Source organism: Nansenia antarctica, assembly GCF_963989245.1.
Source record: "Nansenia antarctica genome assembly, chromosome: 1".
Classification (NCBI taxonomy): Eukaryota; Metazoa; Chordata; class Actinopteri; order Argentiniformes; family Microstomatidae; genus Nansenia; species Nansenia antarctica.
In genome coordinates, this window is record NC_137674.1 from 6,386,001 (window position 1) to 6,392,076 (window position 6,076).

A 6,076-nucleotide genomic window follows, 5' to 3' on the forward strand; every position below is an offset into this window, starting at 1 on the left:
GTAACACACACGCCACAGATCCACAACAACCAGGTCCTGCTCGCCTGCCCCGACCCACTCTCCCACCAGTCCGCGGGAGAGAGAGGGGAGAAGAGAAGAGGAGACCCGGGAGCGCAGGTGGATGTGGAGGGGGGGCTAGGGAGCAGGACGGAGGGGGGCTAGACCTAGCTGAGGATGGGAGCCGCTGAGTCCATGGAGAACGGACAGGCCACCTGTCCCTCCCAGGAAAACACAGAGACCATGTGAGTTCTGCGGCCCGTCTGTCTGAGCTGGAGGGACGAGGGGCTCTGGAGAACCCGTGGGAGAGTAGGGGGATCACACCGGAGCTGCCATTGTTGTTGTTGTTGTTGTGGTTGTGGGTTCTCTCGGTTACATAGGATCAAAGCCTTTGTGTGTTCCATATCCCGTAGGTTATTATATTTCTACACAAAGCAATTCTACTTCTCTATGATTGAGATGCAGCACGTCGAGAGCGTGGTCGCTGTTGTTTTTCATTGTGATGGTAATGAGGACGAGAGCACGGCAGCGTGACTGTATAATGTGTACAGTACGTGTGTTTAATCAGTGTTTTTAGTGGATGTATGCTGGATGTTCATACGGCACTGTTCGAAGCAGGCTTTGAGAATTAAGGATTACCCAGTGTTGTTTAGAGGATGGGGTGATGTGTTGCCAGGGGAAGGAGGTCATCTCCTCTCAAGTGATGGGTGCTAGAACTGGTGAACTGAAGTAGAACACACTGTGCAGGGGTGTAGGGAGACAGGCGGAGGGAGACGGGAGAGAGAGAGACTGGGGAGAGAAAGAGAGAGAGAGACTGGGGAGAGAAAGAGAGAGAGAGCGCTCTACTTCACTGTGTTTTATTAATATCTCAGACACACAGGGGCACATGGGAAACACGGGCCAATGAGAGTGACGGGAGAGCGAGAGCAGAGTAGAGAGGGTGATTGTCTAAGTGCTTCTTCTTCATATGTATATAGGCCTGTGTGGTGGGGGTTCCGTGTGTGTGTGTGTGTGTGTGTGTGTGTGTGTGTGTGTGTGTGTGTGTGTGTGTGTGTGTGTAACATAGAGGTAACTGTAAGTGACTGTAGCCATCACCACTAGAGAACTGTGGTTACCCATGCATGAGTAACCTGGCTTTTAGTAGAGCCATGTTAAAGTTTTTGGTTATGTAATAGTTTGTATGGTGCTTATATAAGTATTACATCTGAAAACTTTCTCTAGTGCTTTCAACATCTACTGGAATGAAGCGCATAATTCCCAATTATACTCTTACCCACCAATGTCTGTTATTTAGAGAGACATTATTCTCACAGCTTTGAAATGTACTGTTGTGGGATGATGACATCAGCATTGGTCCATGGGAGAATGCCAGGGGGGTATTCCATCAATGTCGCTAAAGGAAAATCCAGGCTTCTTTTTTATAACGAGAGAGACTTATCATAATAATAATCATAATATTTCATTGTATTTATTTTCGCGCTTTTCCGGGGTTCAAAGACGCCTGGATTTTCCATTGTTCATTTTAGCGACGTTATATATGGATGTATTTACACTAACATAGATGAATATAGGTTCAAGCACCAGCCAAGTAAACAAAGCAGTCTAGATTAAGATAATAATAACAATAATAATAATAATAATAATAATAATAATCATCATATTATATATATATATATTTTGTACAGTCTCAAAGACACTGTAAAGACACTGTATAAAAGAAGAAGAAAAAAAGACATACAATTGTAGTCAAGATCAAAAAATTATGAAAAGAGCTCAGGTAACTATAGGGAATAGTGTTATCAGGACCCACGCCATGCTGTGGGAAGGCAAGTCTGAACAGATGGGTCTTGAGTTTGGTGGAATGGAATGGAATGGAATGGAATGGACTTTATTTGTCATTGCTACAGTACAGGTACCAAACAACGAAATTTAGGAGGGGTCTTGAATGTATTGAGAGAATCCGAGCATCAGACAGGTGATGGACGGGTGTTCCACAGCTTGGCTCAGCAGCAGCAGAACAGGCTCGGCCGCTGAGTGTGACAGGCATGACAGGCATTCTCCAGATTTATTTTGTTATGGACGATATACTGTAAATCGTGATTTTCTTTGATTTTCGTTGATCTGAGAGTAAGGAGATTTCACTCCTATCAGTAGTTTGAGACTGTAGTGTTATGTCATAGTGTCTTGTGAATGCATTTCCCTTTGCGCCTAATTCCCACCCTTCACTGGTTAAGTTCAGGTTAATTTCCTGAATGTGTGAGTGTGAGGTAGAGAGGCAGAACCGCAGTAACATGGGGCTTTGTATTCTCCTGCTATAAAGACCTTATTCAGGCAGAGGCTCTCTTCTGACCACTAAATTACCACTGTCTGGACTTAGCAGAGACACTTGTCAAAGTCACTGCACAGATTTACAGACAGTCTCTGTTCTGTGCCTGTGTGTGTGTGTGTGTGTGTGTGTGTGTGTGTGTGTATATATCCACATGTGGGTGTATTCACCTGTATCAACTGAAAGGATATGTTTTATATGATCTGGAACACATCAAATATGGCATGTTGCAGAAACATTTGGTGTGTGATGATGAGATGTGTTATTCACCTCCACAAAATTGATTGAGAAAGGACAGCTCAACAGCACCCTCTATTGGTTTTAATCTTCTGTCCATTCAATATCAGTTTTTCCCAATCGTTTAAAAGCGTTTCCCGAAACTATAGCTCATTACCATCAAAATACTGTTTATATATGTTTTGGCTTCATGAGGAAATGTTACATATTCAAATGTATAACATTGGGTAGAAAATGTTGTCCTTTTTTAAAGTTTAGGGTTGTTTTTGTCCCAAAATAGGTTGCAATTGTATAGTACATACAGTATAAAGACTGTTGCCATTATTGTAATACAATACTGTGAATATATCGTCATCAACATGAATATTTTTAAAAATACTCAATATATGATATGACAGGCTGCTATGCTTTTCCTCTTTGTGAGCATAAATGAGTTCTCTGGTTGACAGGCATCAGCAGGCTTCATGACCTCAGCACTCTGTTCCACTCTGTTCCAGTCCCGCATGCTTGCTGACAGCATATGAAAAGGGATTTTTAGGAAACTTTCACATGTCTCTCTTGAGGAAGAGCGGATGAGAGCAAGAAAGAGAGGTGCGGATAAAGAGAGGGTATCAAGCGAATCAAAAGAGAGAATGCAGGGGACAGAGAAGAATAGAAGGTAAGGGTGGGGAAGTTGGAGAGAGGAAGGAGAATTGGATGGTGGAAGAAAATGTAAATAGGTAAATAGACTCAGTAACAGTCAGTGTTATTGGTGGCAGTGCTGGTGGCAGATACCTTTAGCGGTGGCTGACAGAGAGGGATAGGCTGGAACCACTAATCTATATAGATCTTTGGCTGGAAACCCTCCTGACAGTGGGGGGGGGGGCTCTACCAGCCAACCCTTCTCTCCATGATCAGACTGTAGAGTATGTCCCTAGTCTCTGCTACTGTCTCTCCTGGTCCCTCTCATAGATGACATCTTCCCCTTTCTCCCATCAATTCCTCCATTAAGCTCAAGATGACTTTACTAATAAAAATAAATCAATAGAAATACTCTCATTCCAATCTGTCAGACGAATGATAAACCCTAGTCTCTGCTACTGTCTCTCCTGATCCCTCTCAGAGATGACATCTCCCCCTTTTCTCCCATACATTTCTCCATTAAGCTCAAGAAGACTTTACTAAGAAAAACAAATCGATAAAAATACTCTCATTCCAATCTGTCAGACGAATGATAAACTCTAGACACAAGGAACAGTGTAAAGATACATGACCTACTGTAGAGTACGAATAGAATTCTAAAGAATGCTCTCTAAGGTATCCCATCATGCCTCTCTTCTCATTGATTCTAAATACATTTGGTAGAGGTCCATGTGTGGAGAGAGACAGGTGGCTGGGTGACGACGCGCAGGTGTAGCCCAATTTCCCCCTGTCCCGGGGGGGGGGGGGGGTGGGTGTCTGTCCAACATTAGATGGTGATTTAGGTTGGGGCTAGCTAGGGGGATAACCACGGCCACCTGTCTGAGATGCAGCTCTCACTGCAGACTGGCTCAGAGGATCCTGTCTCTGTAGTCAGGTCATACTTTATATGTCTGCAGAAAGAAAGCATTTCAGGAAATCATCTGATGTCTCATGACTTATCTGCAGGGCTGCCTCTGCATCCTCTCTCCTCTGTGGTTTCACACGTCTCAGATACACTGCATTTACATACACATTACATACGTACGTCTGGCATTTGCACCTTTGCCAAAGTGACGACATGGAACATTAACAATTAGAAAGGATTGGTATTAGACACGCTGGTATGAATGGAAGAGTGTGTGTAGGAGTGGATGTAATTACTGTGATGAATCTCTGTCTCCGTCTCCACCATTCCCTACGTAAGGCTAGACCGTTCTCTCCAGGCGACGGTTTTAAGATGAGAAACACCATCATGCCTTTGTTTTAAAAGCACTCCAGGGAGGGAGTGTGCACAGGACAATAAAGCAGCCAGTATAATTTCCTGAACAGATTTGAGGAATGAATCAGTAATGTGCCTTTATTTGCTCTCTGTGCCATATAAAAGTGTGTGTGTGTGTGTGTGTGTGTGTGTGTGTGTGTGTGTATGTCTATGTCTATGTCTGTGACTGTGACTGTGTCTGTGTCTGTGTCTGTGTGTGTGTGTGTGTGTGTGTGTGTGTGTGTGTGTGTGTGTGTGTGTGTGTGTGTGTGTGCATGTACTACTGCCAGTCTTGGTTTTTGAACCACAGTGGAACATATGGCATGAACAGCTCCCAGTCAGTTACCATGGCTACGCTGTGTTTGCAGTCACATGTGTGATGTCCTCTGCAAGGGCACGGATGGGACTGGGTCTAAACACACACACATTGCCATTGTTGTGCAACACATTTCATTTCAGTATGACTAAATGCTCAATTAGTCACCTTCCTGAATCCTCCAATTTAACCACAAAAGAGCCGTTCCATCTGAAGCTCTTCAAAACCATCCATCATAACTGCTGCATAGGGGACAAGGATCCTCTTTAAAACCTCAAACCTTCATGAATTTATGGATTTACGCATGAGCATGTGGTTGAGTTAGGCTATGCTTGTGTGTGTGTTTGTGTGTGTGTGTGTGTGTTTGTGTTTGTGTGTGTGTGTGTGTGTGTGTGTGCGCGTGCATGTGTGTGTGTCTGTCACTGCTGGGGGGACAGACAGGGATTACAGGCTGCTGTCACTGGGCTGGCTTCATAAACCATTAATCTCCCATATGTTTCATATGTGTCACACCAACACCGCTCACCATAGGATCACACGGTAGGTGGACGTGAATGTTAGGAGGTGAGCAGTACAACATGTTAAATTAGAAGGCTTAAGCTTCCCTACGATATTTTCGCTTTCTCTTTCTCTGGACTACCACATGACAATATTATTCATGGAAAATACATACATGGGGGGGGCATGACTAAATCCTGGCTCCCCCTGGCTGGTTGAGATAATGTCCCTGGCCTCTCCATCTCTGCAGTGACCTGCCCCCGGGGGCTCCCAGGTTATTGACCATGGCAAAGGGGGGGGGGGTTTATGAGATTTCACCCTCTCTACCCTCCCTTCCTCCATCTCTGCAAGCCAGGACTTGTGCTCTCATTCTGGCTGCTTTCCTTCCTAGAGCGATGCCTATAATCAGTACTCAAGTTGTAAAAGAAAGTCAGGGGGGATGGTGGATTTTATCATATGGGGACAGTTTTAGCATCCCCACAGCGTCAGTGACTTCAGTGTAAAAATGTCATTGCGTGTGTGCGTGCCCCCTCGGCTCGCCCACAGTATTTTACTCAATATGCGCAAAACTAAATGTTGAAATAGCAGTAATATCACGTTCATTGGTAAAATGACATAAGGGATGGAAAGGGGGGATGTCAGTTTTAGAAGGGGGATGGTTTTGACTGTTTTTATTTTCGAGTGCTGCCTATAATGATGACTGGGGACCATGCTAGCTATCCTGAGGAGGCAGCTGTAGTCTGACCCATGCTAGCATGTGACAAAGGCCACTGATGTGTCTGTA